At 40.2% G+C, this 20,560-nt stretch overlaps 1 long non-coding RNA gene and 4 other non-coding genes across 5 annotated transcripts in view; 1 reads left to right on the top strand and 4 right to left on the bottom strand.

Annotated features, from left to right (window-relative positions):
- Positions 1-20,560, top strand: part of LOC131278550 (uncharacterized) — a 202,091-nt gene that overhangs the window by 120,553 nt on the left and 60,978 nt on the right. The window lies entirely within an intron of this gene.
- On the bottom strand, positions 2,021-2,092 carry TRNAC-GCA (transfer RNA cysteine (anticodon GCA)). The gene has a single exon. It is a non-coding gene; the product is annotated as a tRNA-Cys (tRNA).
- Positions 3,020-3,098, bottom strand: TRNAC-GCA (transfer RNA cysteine (anticodon GCA)). The gene has a single exon. It is a non-coding gene; the product is annotated as a tRNA-Cys (tRNA).
- On the bottom strand, positions 18,379-18,450 carry TRNAC-GCA (transfer RNA cysteine (anticodon GCA)). Its single transcript has one exon. It is a non-coding gene; the product is annotated as a tRNA-Cys (tRNA).
- On the bottom strand, positions 19,356-19,427 carry TRNAC-GCA (transfer RNA cysteine (anticodon GCA)). The gene has a single exon. It is a non-coding gene; the product is annotated as a tRNA-Cys (tRNA).

Below are 20,560 nucleotides of genomic sequence, written 5' to 3'. Positions count from 1 at the left end.
GATGGCTTTTCTTTTTTCCTACCAGCACATGAAATATGTAAGCCCAGTGACCTCCACGGTTTCTCATGTACAGCCAATTGTTAATCTTATTAAGGATCCCCTGTGTGCTGAGCTGTTTCTCTTTTCCTGCTTTCAAGAGTCTTTGTCTTTCTCTTTCCACAATTTAACTATAATATGTGGCAGTGTGGTATCATTACATTTGTTTAGAGTTTGTTGAACACTTGGATGTATAAATTCATGTCTTTCAATTTATGAAGTTGGGGGCCATTTTGTCTTCAAATATACTTTCTGTCTCTTCCTCTCTGTCTGGAATTTCTAGAACACTCATTATGTGTACGTTGGTCTGCTTGATGGTATTCCATAGGCTCTGTTCACTTTCCTTTAGCCCATATTCTTTCAGCTCCTCAAACTGAATAATATTAAATATTGTTTGTGCAAGTTTGCTGCTTGTTCCTTCTACCTCTTTACATCTGCAGTTGAACCCCTCGAGTGACTTTTCCATTTCAATTATAGTGGTTTTCAGTTCGGAATATCTATTTGGCTCCTTTTTATAATTTCTACCTCTTTGTTAGTATTCTTATTTTGTTCATATGTAGTTTTGATTGTTTCCTGGATTAATATTTCCTGCTTTCCTTTAGCTATTTTGGAGCATATTTAGTTGGTTGTTTTAAAGCCTTTGTCTAGAACAAGCAATGTCAGGATTTGCTCAGGCACAATTTCTGTTAATTTACTCTTTTTCCTGTAAAGAGGCTAAACATTCATGTTTCTTTGTCTGACTTGAGATGTTTTATTGAAAACTGAATATTCAAATATTATAATTTTGTTACCCTGAAAGTCAGATTCTCCCCCTTCTCCAGGATTTGCTGTTTCTCATTCCTTGTTTATACACACATGCATTTATTTATTTACTTAATTACTTATGGAAGAAGTTGGCAGTTTCCAAAATAAATCATGCAGAAATGACCGAGTTCCACATAGGACCCCTCCCCATGATTAATACTATGCCTTACTATGGTACCTTTGTTGGAGCTGAGGAAAGACATTACGATCTTTGTTAACTATAGTCCAAAGGTTCCATAAGGGATCACTGTTTGTGTGGTACAGTCCTATAGCTTATTTTTAAAATTTCTGTTTTAGTAACATATATACAAGCTAAAACTTCCCCCCATTTAACCACACTCATTATATTATTCAAGTGGTGTTAATTTTATTCATAGTATTGTGTTCCATGAGCACCATCCTTTACCAAAATTTTTCTGTTACTCCAAAGAGAAATTCTGCACCAATTAAACATTTACTCCTCATTCTGTACCCCTGCCCTGGCCCCCAGGAACCTCCATGATATATTCTGATTCTATGATCTTGCGTATTCTAATTTTTCATATCAGTGAGACCATAAAACATTTGTCCTTCTGTAACTGGCTTATTTCACACAATATGAGTGTCTTCAAGGTCATCCATGTTGTTACATTCCTGTTCCTCACTACTCTTGATTCTTGAAGGGGTAGGCTGTGTCAGTCCTTCTATTCCAGGGTCACAGGAAAAAAGCATCTCTCCCAGTCTGCAGATTATCTCTATGCTGGGACACTCCTTATTCATTTAGCCAGGCTGTTTACAACTTGGCCTGTCTTCAATTTCTGCTTTCACAGAATAGTTTCAGAGATGTTCTGCCTGTGCCCTGTACTAGACACTGTGAGGTTGGAGGATTCCAAATCAGCACATATCTTCAGGAATTATAATGGGATTGAGGCTATGAGCCCCATCCACATCAAAGGGACATCAATGGGAGTCCATGTTATGCAAACCCAAGGAGTGGTTCTGTGGGCTTGCTGCTACAAACACCAATTAGTAGAGAAGACTTAATCCTTCCTAGAGGGCCCATGAAAAGAGGATGTGGATATCCTTGACTACCAAACTGTGTGTTCCTCCCCACTGCAACTGGTGCAGATCTCTTAAACCTTGTGTAGGGCCATTAGAGGAAGATGTGGGTAGCCTAAACTACCAAAAGCTTAGGCAAATTAGGGGGCACCTGGATTTGAACCAGGGACCTCTTGATCTGCAGTCAAATGCTCTACCCCTGAGCTATACCCCCTGCCTTGCTAGTATAACTTAATTGATACTGTTCAGCTGTGTGGTAACACTCAGCTCTATAAAACTAAGTTATTGTCCTTTCAGGACTGGCTTCTGGGAAGCTGTGAGACATGACTCATAACAAGACACTTTTCCAAGCTCTGAACCTTTTCCAACTCTAGTCCCTGGGTGGAGGTTCCAGCACAGGCAGAAAGAGAGAGGCTGGTAGAACCTGCAGAGTATTATCAATTGTCTTTTCAGTTTAGCCCAAGAGCTGGCCAACAGGTTACCAAAACTACCCACATACACCTCACCTGGGACCTGAGACCCCAGCTCCCAGACCCCAGCCCTAAGACTATTTTCCTTCAATGAAGACAGAAATGGGTTCCACTGGTTTCACAGAGTTCCAACCACAGTATCCTTGTCTGTTGGTAAAGTAGCTAAAGCAGGGTCTGGACCTATGAGTTTCAGGCAACAGTATGAGTAGTCTGGCCTGTGAGAAACCAGTTGCCCAGAGGGACAGGTAGGTCTACACGACATGAGACCCTGAATGCTGTAATGTGTCTCCCTATGTCTGACCAACACTGCACTGTATAAGCCATACTGTCTTGGTAGAAAGAAGGAAGCTGAGGGCAACAGAAACTGGGGATCCAAGTTATTGTCTATTCCTGAAAAGTCTTCTTAAAATACAGCCCTTTTGCCTGTCCTGGAAATGCCAGCAGAAGTCAACATAAGAGAATCTACCTTCACTTTGAGAATCCAATTGAGTTGAAGAAAGGAGATATAATGATCATTGGAGGGAGAAGAGGCCAGATGCCAAGTGAGGGAGGGATTTTAATGCAGGCATGAGATTGCAGATTGCAGTTGTTATGACTGACATAATTGTCATAGATGAAAGGAAACCTGAATGTGAGCAACAGCTTCTGTGAATTGGAAAAATCAGCATGGCAGGGGGCACCTGGATTTGAACCAGGGACCTCTTGATCTGCAGTCAAATGCTCTACGCTCTACCCCTGAGCTATACCCCCTTACCTATAACAAGTGGCTAGTGAGCACCTTTCCAGCTCTCTATAAAGTCATACCCATGCCTCCTCAGCCATTCTGGAAGTTTCTTATTGCTAGAAAGTTGATATGACCAGCAACCAATTCTTCTCTAAACTCACCCTAGAGGGGCTCTTTCCTCTTCCCCTGTGTACCCCAATCCTATTCCCTGTTTGATTTCTGCACCTTCCATTCCCTGTCTATGGGGACAGCAGCAGCATAGAGAAACATTTACATTTATTACTGGAAGGGACTTTAGGATTTACTTGTCTTTTTCCCTTGTGTTATAAACAACAAAACAGCACTTTGAAGAGATCCTACTAAATCACGTTTGGGACACATGCCATATCCACATCTTCACACATGTCTCCGCCCTGTGAATCTGTCCATGAAACCATGAGGATGATGACTGGGACAATACATGAACTTCCCAGTCCATGATCATGATCAAGGATTAGTAGTCCTAGGACGCATCACTGAGGCAACATAGCATGAGGGCTAAGAGGAGGGCATCTCACTGGATGGAACGTGGGAGAGTGTGGGCTATGATGTGGACCATTGACCATGAGGTGCAAGGATGCTCAGAGATGTATTCACCAAATGCAATGAATGTCTCATGATGACGGAGGAGAATGTTGCTATGGGGGGAGGAGTGGGGTAAGGGGGGTGGGGGGTATATGGGGATCTCATATTTTTTGAATGGAATATTAAAAAAATTAATAAAGACAATAAAAAAGAGGGGGGCATCTGAATCTGAAGCAGGGATCTCTTTCTCTCTCTCCTCTCTCTCTCCCCTCTCTCTCGCTCTCTCTTCCCCACCTCCCCCCTTAGTTCATGTTGTGTTCACATATATACACCCCAAAGTTTCCCATTTTAACTCCTTTCTGTGTACAGTTCAGTGGTATGAATTACATTCAGAATTGTATAACCATCATCAGCATCCTTTGCCTAAATTATTTTATCACCCCAAACAGAAACTCAGCAGTATTTTCCCAAACCTCCTTCCCACCCCAGTAAACTCTAATATAAAATTTTTATTCTATAAATTTGTTTATTCTATGTGTTTCATGTAAGTGAAATCAAGCAACTTTTGTCCTTTTTGACTGACCTTTTTCATTCAACATGATGTCTTCAAGGTTCATCCATGTGTAGTATGTATCTGCACTTCACCCCTTGTTATGGATGTATAATAGTCCATTATATGTAGATACTGCATTTTGTTTAACCATTCAGCTGTTGATGGACACTGGAGTTGTTTCCGGCTTTTGGTTTTTATGAATAAGGCTGCCATGAACGTTAGTGTCCACCTATCTGTTTCTTCCCTCTTAAAATTCTTTTGGGTAGGATTGTTGTGTAATCTGGTAGTTCTATGTTCAATTTTCTGAGGAAACACCAAGGTCTTTTCTACAGTGGAAATCATGGAAACCCACCAACGATGTCCGAGGGTCCAATTTCTCTGCATCCTCAACAGTACACATTAGTTCCTGTTTCTTTTATAATAGTATGTGGATATCCAGGTTTCCCACCACCATTTGTTTTCATTACTGTAGCTTTGTAGTAGATTTTATAAAAAAAAAGTGTAGGTCCTCTAACATTTTTCTTCCTTTTCAAGACAGTTTTAGCCCTCCTGAGTCCCTTGTAATTCATTATGAATTTTAGGATGGGACTTTCAAACACCATTTGGACTCTGAAGTGGATTGCATTGGCTCTGTCAACCACTTTGTGTAGAATAGACAATTTAACAAAGTCTTCCCATCCGTGCATGCTGTGTGTCTTTATTTAGGTCTCTTAAACTCTTTCAGCATTGTTTTGTAGTTTTCCCTATACATGTCTGGCACCTCCTTGTATAAGTTTATTCTTAAGCATTCTATTCTCTCTAGTTTTACTGCAAGTGGAATTGGTTTCCTTCCCTCCCTCCCTCTCTCCCTCCCTCCCCTTCCTTCCCTCCTTCCCTCTCTCCCTTCCTCCCTTCCTTCCTGTTGTAAAGGTAATCACACACATCAATAGGATTGAGAGTCCAGAAATAAACCCTCGATGCTATAGTCAATTGACCTTTCACAATGCTGCTGAGATCATTCAAAGGGGGAAATAACAATATCTTCAGAAATCAGACATGAAAGAAGAGAATTACTACCAACTTTACACAAGTGAAAACAATTCTAAGAGGATAATATGAACAGCTGTATGCCAACAAGTCATATGAACTAGATGAAATGGAGACATTCCTAGAAACACCCAAACTACCAAACTGACGCAAAAAGAAATAGAAATCTGAATAGAGTACCCTTAGTTTGCCTAATCTCCTATCACCAATACCACAACTGGTTTTGGTTTAAACAATGGGAATTTGCTGGCTCACAGTTCTGAGGCTAGGAAAAATCCAAAAGCAAGGTGCCGGTAAAACTTGCTTTCTCCAGCAAAGTCTGTAGCACTCCAGTGCTGGATGCTGACAATTCTGGGAGTTCCCTGGCGTGCGTTTCTTCTTCCATAACAAGGCTTTGTCTACTCATTTCTAGCTTCTGTCATTTTCTAGCTAATGTTACACAGCCTCCAATAATCCGGATTATGGCCCACCCTGATTCATTTGTGCCACACCTCAACCTAAAATGACCTTTCCAAAGGTCCTGTTTACAATGGGTTCACACCCTTGGGGATGCAAATTAAGATTAAGGACATGTTTGTTGGGATCCATAAATCGGCCTACCACACACCTGTAACAAATGAAGAGATTGAATCTGTTTATTCAATCAAAGGAAAGCCCAGGGTTAGATGGCTTCACTGGTAAATTCTCCCAAACACATAAAGACTACTAAACACCAATTCTCATGTAACTCAGAAAAATTGAAGAGGAGGGGAACACTTCCTAACTCATTCTATGGGGCCAACACTACCCTAACATTGAAGCCCCACAAAGACATTGTACGGAAAGAGAACTACACACCACTTACCTTTAAAGTAATTGCTGATAAGGAAGGACTTACCCCTGCTACTTAGCTATTTCTTTTTCTTTATGTCTTATATGATTTTGGGCCCTCAATTCCTCCCTAACCTCCTTTTTGTATTTCATTAATTTTTTTCTTGTAGTGTACCGTATTCATTCCCTTCCTCTTTCTTTTTATATATAGCTCTTTGTTCTTTTCTTAGTGGTTACCTTGGGGATTGCATTAACATCTCAGACTAAGACTGACCTAGATTTCAAGTTTTGTTTCAATGGCATACAAGCACTCTGTCCCTGTCCATCTCTGTCCCTCCCCTTTTACATTGCTATTGTCACAGAATACATCTTTATTCTTGATGTGCACCTTAACATAGATTTATAATTTTTGATTCAGGCATTGGCCTTTTAAATCATACAGGAAAAAAGAGGAGCTGCAAACCCAAAGCACATTAGTACTTTTGTATTTCTCTATGTAGTTATTTTTTACCACGCTCTTTATTTCTTCATATTGCTGTCTAGTGTCCTTTAGTTTCAGTCTGAGGGATGCCCTAGAACATTCTTGTAGGGCTGGATTCTGGTAATGAGTTCCTTCAGCACATTTTTTAAACTGTTAAAAGTTAAGCAATGTCTTAACTTCTCCTTCATTCTTTCTTTTTTTTTCTCTCCCTGCCCCCCACCATTGTCTGCTCTCTGTGTCCATTCACCACTTGTCCACCTGTTTTCTTGTTAGCGGCACCCGGAATTTGTGTCTCTTTTTGTTGCGTCACCTTGCTGCATCAGCTCTCCATGTGTGCGGCGCCATTCCTGGGCAGGCTGCACATTTTTTGCAATGGGCGGCTCTCCTTACAGGGCGCACTCCTATGTGGGCCTCGCTCCCCTACGTGGGGGCCACCCCTGCGGGACAGGGCTTGTATGCATCAGCACTGCGGGTGGGCCAGCTCATCACACGGGTCAGGAGGCCCTGGGTTTGAACCTTGGACCTCCCGTGTGATAGGTGGACGCCCTATCCATTGGGCCAAATCCGCTTCCCTCTCCTTCATTCTTGAAAGAAGTTTTCTGAGTACAGAAGTTTTTGGTTGAAAGTTTTCTGTTTTGTTTTGTTTTCCTGTCAGCCCTTGAAATATGTCAGCCCACTGACCTCCATGTCTCTGATAATCATTCATTCATCTTCTCGAGGATCCCTGTGTGTGATAAGTTGTTTCCCTTTTGCTACTTTCAAGAGTTCTCTTTGTCTTTGTCTTTCCACAATTTTAGAATAATGTGCATCAATGTGGTCTCATTGCATTTATCTTCTTTGGAGTCTGTTGACCTCTTGGGTATATAGATTCAGTCTTTCATCAAGTCTGGGAAGTTGGGGCCATTTTTCTTTAGGTATTTTTTCAGTCTCTTTCTCTCAGTCTTGTACTCTGGGACTCCCATAATGTGTATGTTTGTCTGCTTGATGGTGTTCCATAGGTCCCTCAGGCTCTGATCACTTTTCTTCATTGTCCTTTCTTTCTGCTCCTCAAACTGGATAATGTCAGTTTTCATTCGTGCAAATATTTTTGCTTCTTATTTCTCCTCTTTAGAGCTGCTGTTGAACTCCTCAAGTGAAATTTTCATTTCAGTTATAGCACTTTTCCATTTGGAATATCTACTTGGTTCCTTTGTATACTTTCTTTAGTTTTAATACTTTTTAATTTTTTGAAGATACTTAGATTACATAAATGTTACATAAAAATATAGGGGATTCCCATATGTCCCACTCCCTACACCTCCCACACTTTCCCACATTAACATCCTGGTGGTACATTTGTTACAACTGATGAACACATTTTTGAACATAGCCACTATGCATGGTTTATTGTTTACACTGTAGTTTACACTCTCCCACACAACTTTGTAAATTATGTCAAGATATACAATGGCCTGTATCTGTCTTTGCAATGTCATTCAGGACAATTTCCAAGTCCTGAAAATGCCTCCATATTATACCCATTTTTCCCTCTCCCTTACCCCAGAACCTCCAATGGCTATTGCCTCTACATCAATGACAAAAGTTCTTCCATTGCTAGAATCACAGTAAGTCTACTTTAGTCCATCGTTCATTCCCCAATCCTGAGGATTCTCGAATGTTGATGCCTACTCTGCCTCCAACTTAGTGGGGGCTTAGATCCCACAGGGCAGATGGATGGGACTATCTTGCTTGAAGTTGCAGACTCTTTCTGTTTCTTGGGATGGTCGTTGTCCATCATCATCTCCTTGTTAGTTGTTCTGGGTGAGTACAATGAACTGGAGAGTAGGTGTTGCAATTCTGTTGAGATTCAGGGACCAACTCTCACATGGACAGCCCAAAGATTTAAATCTCTTGGACGAACACCTACCAACTCTAATACTAACTATAAATTCAAATAGAAGGGGCAGAAAAGCCATGTGTAGGGAAACCATAACTGAATCCAACTCTGTCACACTGGGGAGCATAAACTCGAAAGTTGGGCCCACTTGCAGGGAACCAATGTCCTAAGCTGTCTGCCCTGACTTTAGTGTCCGGTTGTCTCCAGAGCCTTCAAAAACCTCACTTTTTGAGGTGAAATTTACTTTGGCAGTCAATGAGATCCGCTGAGACATGCATAAGAATAATCTCTGGGATGACCTCCTGACTCACTTTGAAATCTCTTAACCATATCAACTCATTTGTCTTTGTCTTTCTCCCTTTTGGTCAAGGTCTTTTTCCAGTTGCATTGCTAGTTGGCACTTGGTAGTAATCCCTCGGTGCCAGGGAGACTCATCCCTGGGAGTCATGTCCCATATTGGGGGGAGTTTGGCTTAGAGAGAGGCCATTTGAGCAACAGGGACACTCTCAGGAGGTAACCCTTAGGCACCCTATAATACTAGGTTAAGTTTCCATTTTAAAAGTAAAGGTTCATAAGCATAGTCATCAGTATCAAGGGTCCATCAATGGTTCATCCTCCTTCACTAGTCATGTCCCTGTACTTAGGGGATTCTTGCTGTCCCATTAGAGAATGTGGCAGAATTCCCCAGGATGGGAATTCAGTATTCTTTTGGTTAGTGAATCGCCACCCACCATGACAATGCCCCATGAACATCTCAACACATTCATAAGCCTTATATTTATGCCCCAGGTGAATCTTCTCCCATGCATTTATCACTGACACCCTGCACCAATGATCCTTCCCTGCCACAGTTGTAACCCTTCTGTGGTCCAAAACTTCTTCCAAAATGATGCCAATGACAACAACAACAACAACAACAACAAAAACAAATACAACGAGAAAGAAAACGAAATATTAATGGTAGTTTTAAAAATAACAAATAAAATACAATTTTTAAAAATTTGGAATAAGAAATTTAAAAATTTTAAAAATTGACATTATGTCTTTCATCACTGTAAGATCTGTTCTCTTTTATGTACAGTCACATTTTTTTTCTGTTTATTCACCCAGTGTCTTATTTTTTTCATTTGGTCTTCAAAGAAGCTTTAGTTTACAGAAAAGTCATGTATGGAATTTAGGGGATTCCCATATACCCGCCACCCACCCCCTTTCCCCTCTTTCCTATTAATAACATTTTACATGTGGATGGTACATTTGTTAGAATTGATGCACAAATATTGAAACATTGGTACTAACCCCTGTCAGTGATTTACCTGATGGTTTACATTTTGGGCCATACACTTTTACAAATTTTGATGAAATTTAACATGGCCTGTATCCATCATTGCAAGATCATGCAGAACAATTCCATCACCACCAAAATACCCCATACTCCATCTACTCTATTCCTCTCTCCCCCTCCCTTTGGGACCCAAGGCAACCACCAAGCTTCACTCCTTAAAGAACAGATTCATAGTTACTTGCAACAACATTAAGGGCTTAACATACTGGCCTGTCCTTCTCTATTAGGCACTGCCTATGCTCTTGAGGGACTCCTGCACCTCTATTTGAGAACATCACAGGATTCCCCACAACTCTCTGCTTCTTATGTGGGTCTCCACCCACTAATACAACACATTACGACAAGATGAAAACTCACAAACTCCCTAGAAGCCTGTCCCAAGTGCTTCCTGTCCTGCGTGCCCCCACATCCAACACCCTAAACCAGTAACCCTCCCCTTCCATATTTGCCAAAAGAACACTCTCAGTGTTGTTACAGCCACATACCCACAAATCCCCAGAGTTCACCTGCACCCTCCCCCAACCCTCCCCCCAGTTCCATGGACAATCCAACCCACCTTTCCCACCCTACCCCTCTCACAGACTGGCACTGCCCAACCCAATATCACTGCACCACTGTCCTGCCCATCCACTGCACAACTATACCTTTCCACCTTATCGTAGATTTTGCCCATATAAGCATTGGCTCACAACCATCTTCTCCCTTTCTGTCTCCTATAAATCTATCTTCCAGACTCCAGCTCTGTGAGTCTGCTCAATTGCTTAATTCATATCAGTGGGGTCATGTAATAGTTGTCCTTCAGTGCCTGGCTTGCTTCATTCAACATAAGGTCTTCAAGATACCTCCATATTATCCCCTGTGTTAATACTGCATTCTTCCTTACAACTGAGTACTATTCCATTGTATGTATATACCACATTTTGTTTATCCATCATCTGTTGATGGACATTTGGGGTTGTTTCCAACTTTTGGCAATAGTGAGTAATGCTGCTATGACCATTGGTGTTCATATATCTGTTCGTGTTCCTGCTTTCAATTCTTCTGGATATATACCCAGCAGTGGAATTGCTGGATCATATGGCAGTTCTGTAGTTAGCTTCCTGAGGATCTACCAAACTTTCCTCCACAATAGCTGCACCATTCTACATTCCCACCAGCAGTGGTTAAGTGTTCCCATTCCTCCACATCCTTTCCAACACTTGTAGTCCTCTGTTTTTTTAACAGCCACCACTCCTAATGGGTGTAAGATGATATCTCATTGTAGTTTTTCTTTGCACTTCCCTAATAGCTAGTGATGTTGAACATCATTTCATGGGGTTTTTTTAGCCATTTTTATTTCTTCTTTGGAGAAGTGTCTATTCAAATCACTTGCCTGTATTTTCAATGTGTTGTTTGTCTTTTTATTTTTGAGGTGTAGGATTTCTTTATATATGCTGGATATTAGGCCCCTATTACATAGATGGTTACCAAATATTTTCTCCCTATGAGTAGGCTGTCTTTTCATTTTCTTGACAAACTCCTTTGAGGTGCAAAAGTTTTTAATTTTGAGGAGGTCCCATTTATCTATTTTTTCTTTCATTGCTCATGCTTTCAGTGTAAAGTTCATGAAACCATTTCCTAATACAAGATCTTGTAGATGCTTCCCTACTTTATCTTCCAAAATCTTTATGGTTTTGGCTCTTATATTTAGATCTTTGATCCATCTTGAGTTAATTTTTATATAAGGTGTGAGATAGTGTTCCTCTCTCAATCTTTTGGATTTGGCTATCCAGTTCTCCAAGCACCATTTGCTAAAGAGGCCATTCTCTCCCAGTTGAGTGGGCTTGGTGGCCTTGTGGACTATCAATTGATTGTATATGCAAGGATCTATATAAGAACTCTCAATTTGGCTTCATTGGTCTGTATGTCTATCCTTGTGCCAATACCATGCAATTTTGACCACTATACCTTTGTAGTATGTTTTAAAGTGAGATAGTGTGAATCCTCCAATTCAGTTTTTCTTTTTCAATATGTCTTTGGCTATTTATAGTCCTTTGCCCTTCCAAATAAATGTCATAGTTAGCTTTTCCAATTCAGTAAAAAAATGCTGTTGTAATTTTTATTGGGATTGCATTAAATCTGTAAATCAGATCGGGTAGGATAGGCATCTTAATGATATTTAGTCTTCCTATTCATGAACAGGGAATATTCTTCCATTTATTCAGGTCTTCTTTGATTTCCTTTAACAGTGTTGTGTTACTTTCTATGTACAGGTCATTTACGTCTTTAGTTAAATTTGTTCCTATGTATTTGATTTTTGTAGTTGCTATCGTAAATGAAATTTCTTCTTGATTTCCTCTTCAAATTGCTCATTATTTATGTACAGAAATGCTACTTATTTTTGCACATTAATATGAACTGTCACTTTACTGAGCTCATTTATAATCTCTAGAAACTCTGCTGATGATTTCTCAGGGCTTTCTACATATAGCATCATGTCATCTACAAATAGAGAAATTTTTACTTCTTTCTTTCCAATTTGGATGACTTGTATATTTTTTTCCTGCCTAAGTGCTTGAGCAAGTACTTCTAACACAATGTTAAATAAGAGTAGTGATAGTGGGCATCCTTGTCTTGTTCCAGATCTTAGTGGGAAAGCTTTTAGGATTTCACCTTTGAATATGATGTTAGCTTTGAGTTTTTCTTACATATCCTTTATCATGTTGAGGAAGTTTCCTTCTATTCCTATCTTTTGAAGTGTTTTTATCAGGAAAGAGTGCTGTATTTTGCTGAATGCTTTTTCTGCATCTATAGAGATGGTTATGTGCTTTTTTTCTTTTGAGCTCTTGATGTGGTATATTACATTGGTTGATTTTCTTATGTTGAATCATCCTTGTATACTAGGGATGAAACCCACTTGGTCATGATGTATAATTCATTTTATGTGTTGTTGAGTATGATTAGCAAGTATTTTGTTGAGGATTTTAGCATCTAGGCCCATTAGAGAGATTTTTCTATAGTTTTCCTTTCTTGTGTCTTTGGCTTTGGTATTAGGGTGATGTTGGCATCTGTATTAATCAGCCAAAGGGGTGCTGATGCAAAATACCAGAAATCAGTTGGTTTTTATAAAGGGTATTTATTTGGGGGTAGAAGCTTATGGTCAGAAGACCCTACAGAGTCTAACTCAAGGTACCATAAAAGGTACTTTCTCACCTAGGGTCTGTTACCATTGTTGACGCAAGATGGTAGGTGATGTCTGGGAGGGTTCAGCCTTCCTCCTCCTCCCAAAGCTCCGTGGTTCCAGCTTCTTCCAATCTCAGCCACAGGCTGCAACAAGTCTTGTTTCTCTCTCAGGGCTTGTTTCTCTCTGGGCTCAGCTGCTCTGCTCACTCCACAAGGCCAGCTATAAACTGTCAGTACAGCTAGTCTCTATTCTTGGGGCCTCGTATCTAATGGAGCCTTCTCTCTTTCCTCACATATCTGCTTCTCTGTGTGCTTACTTCCTGGGCTCCAAAATAAAAACTCTAATTAACTCCTCTGCCATGTCATTTTCCACGTGAGTCCCCACTTACCAAGGAGGTGGGGACACAACATCCTACTGATGTGGCCCAGCCAAAGCCTTAATCATTATTTAATCAAGTAAAAGTGAAACTTCTGAATTTAATATAATCTAATATGCCCAGAGGAACAGATTGGTTCAAAAACATAATCCAATATCTATTTTTGGACTTCATAAGCAATATTAAAAACTGCAATAGCATCATAGAATAAGTTAGGCAATGTTCCCTCCACTTGTATTTTTTGGAAGATTTTAAGAAGTATTGGTGTTAATTCTTTCCAGAATGTTTGGTAGAATTCACCTGTGAAGACATCTGGTCCTGGGCTCTTCTTAGTTCAGAGGTTTTTGATGACTAATTCAATCTCACTGCTTGTGATTGGTCTGTTGAGTCCATCAATTTCTTCTTAATTCAGTGTAGGCTGCTTGTGTGATTCTAGGAATTTGTCCATTTCCTCTAAATTATCCATCATGTTAGCATACAATTTTTCAAAGTATTCTCTTATGATACTCTTTATTTCTGTAAGGTAATTGGTGATATCCCCATCCTTGTTTCTTATTTTATGTTTTTGTGTCTTCTCTCTTTCTTTGTTAGTCTAGCTAAAGGTTTGTCAATTTTATTAATCTTTTCAAAGAATGAGCTTTTGGTTTTAAAGGTTTTTTTTCTAATTCTTTCATATTTTCAATTTCATTTAGCTGTACTGTAATCTTTGTTATTTCCTTCTTTCTACTTCCTTTAGGATTAGTTTGTTATTTTTCTAATTTCTCCAGGTGTGCAGTTTGATATTACCTATTTCTTCTTTTTTAATATAGGCATTTAGGGATGTGAATTTTCTTCTCAGTACAGCTTTTGCTGTGTCTCATAGGTTTTGGTACTTAGTGTTGTCATTTTCATTCATTTCAAGTTAGTTACCAATTTCTTTTGCAATTTCCTCCTTGACCCACTGATTGTCTAAGTATGTTGTTTAGCTTCTACATTTTTGTGCCTAATCTGCTTCTCTGATCCTTAAGATTTCTAGCCTCATTCCATTGTGGTCAGAGAAATTACTTCATATAATTTCAATCTTTCTGAATTCATTGAGAGTTGTTCTGTAGGCTAGCATGTGGTCTATCATGGGAATGATCTATGTTCATTTGAGAAGAATGTATATCCTGCCATATTTGGGTGTAATGTTCTGTATATATCTATTAGGTCCAGATCCTCTAACGTATTATTCAAGGTCTTTGTTTCTTTATTGGTTCTCTGTCAAGATGTTCTGTCTTTTGGTGATAATGGTGTATTAAAGTCCTCCACAAAAATTGTACAGACATGTATATTTCTCTAGTTAGTTTTTCCAATGTTTGCATCAGCATCCTAGTTAGGTGCATAAATGTTTATGATTGCTCTTTCTTCTTGATAGATTACCCATTTTATTAATATGTAGTGTCCTTCTTTATCTCTTATAATAGTTTTGCATTTAAAGACTATTTTGGGGAAGCAGATGTGGTTCAGGTAATTGGGGTCCCATCTAACATATGGGAGGTCCAGTGTTCGATGTCCAGGGTCTCCTGGTGAAGGCAAGCTGACCCGTGTGGCAAGCTGACTCATGCAGAGTGATGGCCTGTGCAGAGTACTGCTCCACGTAGAAGTTCTGCCCCACACAGGAGTGCTGGCCCATGCGGAAAGCTGGCACAGCAGGATGAAGCAACAAAAAGAGACACAGAGTAGAGATAATGAGAGCTGCAGCAGATCAGGGAGCTGAGGTGGTGCAAGAGAATGATCACATCTTCCCCATTCTGGAAGATCCCAGGATCAGTTTTCAGAGCTGCCTAATAAGAATACAAGAAGGCACAGAAGACAGCACAGTGAATGGACACAGAGAGCAGAAAACTGAGGTGGGGGGGGGGGAATAAATAAATAATCTTTTTTTAAAAGTCTATTTTGTCTGATATTAGTTTAGCTACTCCTGCCTTTTTTTGGTATTGTTTGCATGTAAAATGTTTTCAAACCATTCACTTTCAGCCCCCTTGCACCCCTGGGTCTAAGGTGAGTTTCTTGCAGACAGCATATAGATGGGCCATATTTCCTTATCCATTCTGCCAATCTATGTCTCTATTTTTTTTTTAAGATTTATTTCTTTCTTTCCCCTTCCCCTGGTTGTCTGTTCTCTGTGTCTATTTGCTGCATCTTCTTTGTCCGCTTCTGTTGTTGTCACCGGCACGGGAATCTGTGTTTCTTTTTGTTGCTGTCATCTTGTTGTGTCAGCTCTCCGTGTGGGCAGTGCCATTCTTAGGCAGGCTGCACTTTCTTTTGCACTAGGCGGCTCTCCTTATGGGGTGCACTCCTTGTGCGTGGGACTCCCTTACACGGGGAACACCCCTGCATGGCAGGGCACTCCCTGTGCGCATCACCACTGCACATGGGCCAGCTCCACACGAGTCAAGGAGGCCCGGGGTTTGAAGCGTGGACCTCCCATGTGGTAGACGGGCATCCTAACCACTGGGCCAAGTCCGACGCCCAATCTATGTCTCTTGATTGGAGAGTTTAATCCATTAACATTCATTGTTATTATTGTCAAGGAATTATTTACATTAGCCATATTATCTTTAGGTTCCTGTGTGCCATATGTTGTTTCTATTTCTCTATCTTTTTAGTTATTCTTTTTTCCTCCAAATTGCTCTCCTGTTTTTTCATTCATCCTTCAGAACTCCCTTTAATATTTCTTGAAGGGCAGGTTTCTTATTGACAAACTCTCTTATTTTCTGTTTATCTGTGAATATTTTGAACTCTCCCTCATTTTTGAATGCCAACTTTGTTGGATAGAGAATTCTTGGCTGGAAGCTTTTTTCTTTTAGCACCTTAACTAGGTCACACCACTGCCTTCTTGCCTCCATAGTTTCAGATGAGAAATCAGCATTAATCATATCGATCTTCTCCCTTATGTGATGGATGTCTTTTCTCTTGCTGCTTTCAGTATTCTATGTCTTGAGCATTGGACAGTTTGACCAGTATATGTCTTGGGGTAGGCCTGTTAGGATTTATATTGTCTGAGGTATGCTGTGCTTCCTGGACATGTACATCCATGTCCCTCAATAGAGTTAGGATATTTTTCAGCCATTATTTTCTCCAACACTCCTTCCACCCCCTTTCCCTTCTCTTCTCCTTCTAGGATACTTATAATGCATATGTTTGTGCATTTTTTGTTGTCACTCAAGTCCCTAAGTCCCTGCTGGATTTATTCTATCTTTTTATCTATCTGTTCTACTATCTGTCTGATTTCTGATGTACTGTCTTCCAAATCACAAATTCTTTCCTCTGCCTGTTCAAATCTAGTGTTATGTGTTTCCAGCATATTTTTGATTTCTTGCATTGTGTCATTCATCACCATCATATCTGTTATCTTTTTATGTTTTTTACTATCCTTAATCTTTTTCTTAACTTCATTAAATTGATTCATGATATTTGTTTGGACATCTCTGATTTGTTGTTCCATATTCTGCATCTCTTCCTGTTGTTTTGTTTGTTCTTTAGACTGGACATGTCTTCCTGTCTTTAGTATGGCTTGTAATTTTTTATTGGTGTCTAGGCATCTGTTTATCTTGATTGGTTTATTCAGTTGGTTACTTTCTCTTTCTACTCTAAGGTTTTATTTTGTTCTTGATTTTCTTTGTGGTAAGGTTTCACTTTGATACTTCATTCCTCTTATTCTATTTCCCTGTTGTTGTCTATATTCTGATTTTCCTTTGGCTTCTTTATCTTTCCAGTACACTCCTAGATGGCTCAAGCACCTTCCTGTTCTATATATATCCAAAGCAGCTCCTTTTAGATTCATCCCTGCTTTCTCTCTGCTTTTTTTGTGAGAGGATAAGACTTTGCCTACCTACTTCAGCGCCATTTTCCCAGAAGTTTCTACTTCATAGAATTTCATTCTCTTTGATTATATTCTTATTTAATACATAGTTTTTACTATTTCTTGGAGTATTTTTCATATGTGCTTTCCTTTAGCTCTTTGAGCTTATATAGTTGGTTGTTTTAAAGACTTTGTCTAGCATGTCCAATGTCAAGGTTTGTTCAGACACAGTTTCTGTCAATTTCCTCTTTTTCCTTTAAAGAGGCTAAATATTCCTGTTTCTTTGTCTGACTGCTTTGTTGAAAACTGAACACTCAAATATTATCGTTTTGTTTCCCAGAAAATCAGATTCTCCCCATTCCCCAGGATTCAGTTTCTCATTCCTTATTTATACAAAAATGCATTTATAAAATTATTTATGAGAAAAGATGATGGTTTACAAAATAAATCATGCAGAAATGACAGAGTTCTCAGGCAGGCCCCCACCCCAGGATTTTTTTTTTTTTAAGATTTATTTATTTATTTATCTCTCTCCCCTCCTCCTCTCCCCCCCTCCTCTCACCCCTCCTAATTAACAATTTACTCAATCTGTACCCCTACCATGGCCCCTAGTAACCTCCGTGCTAGGTTCTGACTCTATGATCTTGTGTATACTAACTTTTAAAATCAGTGAGACCATAGAATATGTCCTTCTGTGACTGGCTTATTTCACTCAATATGAGTGTCTTCAGGGCTCATTCATGTTGTTCCATCCCTTTCCTAACTACTCTTGATTCTTGAAGGGGTAGCCTGTATCAATCCTTCAATGACAGGATCACAGAAAAAAGGCTTCTCTTCCAGTCTTTGCAGATTTTCTCTGTGCTGGGGCACTCCTTTTTCATTTAGCCAGGCTGTTTACAACCTGGCCTGTCTCCAATTCCTTCTTTCACAGAACAGTTTCTGAGATGTTCTGTGTGTGCCCGTACTAGACACTGTGAATTGGAGGATTCCAAATCAGCACTGTGCCTTCAGGGATTACAATGGGATTGAGCATACAAGCCCCATCCACCTCAAAGGGACATCATTGGGAGTTCATGTTATAGACCTGAGGCGTGTTTCTGTGGGCTTGCTGCAATTGGTAGAGAAGACTTACTCCTTCATGGAGAGCCATGAAAGGAGGTCATGGGTATCCTCGGCTACCAAACTGGAGTGTTCCTCCCCAATGCAAATGGTGAAGATCTCTTAAGCCTTTGTGTAGGGCTATGAGAGGAGGTGTGGGTAACCTGAGCTACCAAAAAGGTAGGCAAATTAGGGGGCACCTGGATTTGAACCAGGGACCTCTTGATCTGCAGTCAAATGCTCTACCCCTGAGCTATACCCCCTGCCTTGCCAGTGTAGATTAATTGATGCCTTTCAGGCCTTTGGTAACACTCAGCTCTGTAAAACTAAGTTATTGCTCTCTTTCAGGACTGGCCTCTAGGAAGCTGTGAGTCATGACTCATAACAAGACACCTTTCCAGAGCTCTGCACCTTTCCCAGCCTCAGTCCCTGGTTGGAGGTCCCAGTGCAGACAGATAGAGTCAAATAGACCCCACAGCCCATTTCCAATTGACTTTTCAGTTTAGCCCAAGAGCGGGCAAATAGGTTACCAAAGCTACCCACATATACCTCACCTGACAGCCTAGTCCACAGCCCTCAATCCTCAGACTATCTTCAGTGAAGACAGAAATGGGCTCCCATCAACTGGTTCACATAGTTTGAACCTCAGTATCCTTTTCTGTTGGTAAGGTAGCTAAGCCAGGGTTTGGACCTATGAGTTTCAGGCAACTGTATGAATGAAGTCTGCCTTGTGACAAGCCAGTTGCCCAGAGGGACAGATCTACCTGACACGAATGCTGTAATGCGTCTCTCTATGTCTGACCAACACTGAACTGTATGAGCCATACTGTCTTGGTAGGAAGAAGGGAGATGAGGGCTACAGTAACTGGGGATCTGAATTGTTGTCTGTTCTGGAAAGTCTTCTTAAAGTACAGCCCTTTGGCCTGCCTTGGGAAAGCCAGCAGAAGTAGATATCAGAGCACTTACACTCACTGTGAAGATCCAATAGAGTTGAAGAAATGAGATGTACCTATCATCAGAGGGAGAAGAAGCCAGACACCAAGTGCAGGAGGAATATTAATGCAGACAAGAGTTTGCAGGTTGCTGTTACAATTGTCATAAATGTCATGGATGAAAGGAAACCTGAATATGAGCAATAGGTTCTGTGAATGGGAAAAACCAGTGTGGCAGGGGGCACCTGGATTTGAACCAGGGACCTCTTGATCTGCAGTCAAATGCTCTACCCCTGAGCTATACCCCCTTACCTGTAACAGGTGGTTAATGAGCACTTTCCAGCTTTCTATAAAGTCATACCCATGCTTCCTCAACCACACTGAAAACTTCTTATTGCTAGAGAGCTGTAAGACCAGCAACAAATTCTTCCAGCACAGAGGAGCGCCTTGCCTTCCCCTGTGCACCTCAACTCTTCTCCCTGTCTAATTTCTGTACCTCCTATTCCCTGTCTGTAGGAACAGCAATAGTATTGGGAAATATTTACATTTATGACTAGAAAGACTTAAGATTTACTTGTCTGTTTCCATCATGTTAAAAACAAGAAATAGCACTTTGAAGAGATCCTAATCAACTGCCTTTGGGACACATACAGTATCCACATCTTCACACATGTCTCCAGTCTGTGAATCAGCCCATTAAACCATGGGGATGGTTACTGGGACAGTACAAGAATTTCCCAGGACATGATCGTGATCAGAGAATAGTAGTCCTGGGAAGTATCATTGAGGCAACATAGCATGAGGGCTAAGAAGGGGTCATCTATGTTTGAAGTATGGATTTCTCTCTCTCTCTCCTCTCTCTGTCACTCTGTCTCTGTTTCAGGCTCGAGTTCTTGTTGTGGTCACATATCTACACCTCAAAATTTCCCTTTTTAACACCTTTCAAGTATACAGTTCATTGGTATCAATTACATTCACAATGTTATGTAACCATTTATAGCATCCATTGCCTAAATTATTTCATCACCCCAAATAAAAATAATGCACACCTTCAGAAGTATTTTCTTAACCCTCTTTCCCACTCCAGTAAATTCAAATGTAAAATTTTTATTCTATAAATTTGGTTATTCCAGCTACGTCATGTAAGTGAAATCATGCAACTTTGTCCTTTTTGTTTGACTTATTTCACTCAACATGATGTCTTCAAGGTCCATCCATGCATAGTATGTATCTGCACTTCATCCCTTGTTATGGATGCGTAATAGTCCATTATATGTATATACTGCATTTTGTTTAACCATTCAGCTGTTGATGGACAATGGAGTTGTTTCCAGCTTTTGGTTTTTATGAATAAGGCTGCCATGAACTTTAGTGTCCACCTATCTGTTTCTTCCCTCTTAAAATTCTTTTGGGTAGGATTTCTGTGTAATCTGGTAGTTCT

The sequence above is a fragment of the Dasypus novemcinctus genome, chromosome 5, assembly GCF_030445035.2.
Source record: "Dasypus novemcinctus isolate mDasNov1 chromosome 5, mDasNov1.1.hap2, whole genome shotgun sequence".
In the NCBI taxonomy this organism is placed as follows: domain Eukaryota; kingdom Metazoa; phylum Chordata; class Mammalia; order Cingulata; family Dasypodidae; genus Dasypus; species Dasypus novemcinctus.
The sequence above is the reverse complement of the archived record's forward strand: the minus strand, read 5'-3'. Positions and strand labels throughout refer to the sequence as shown.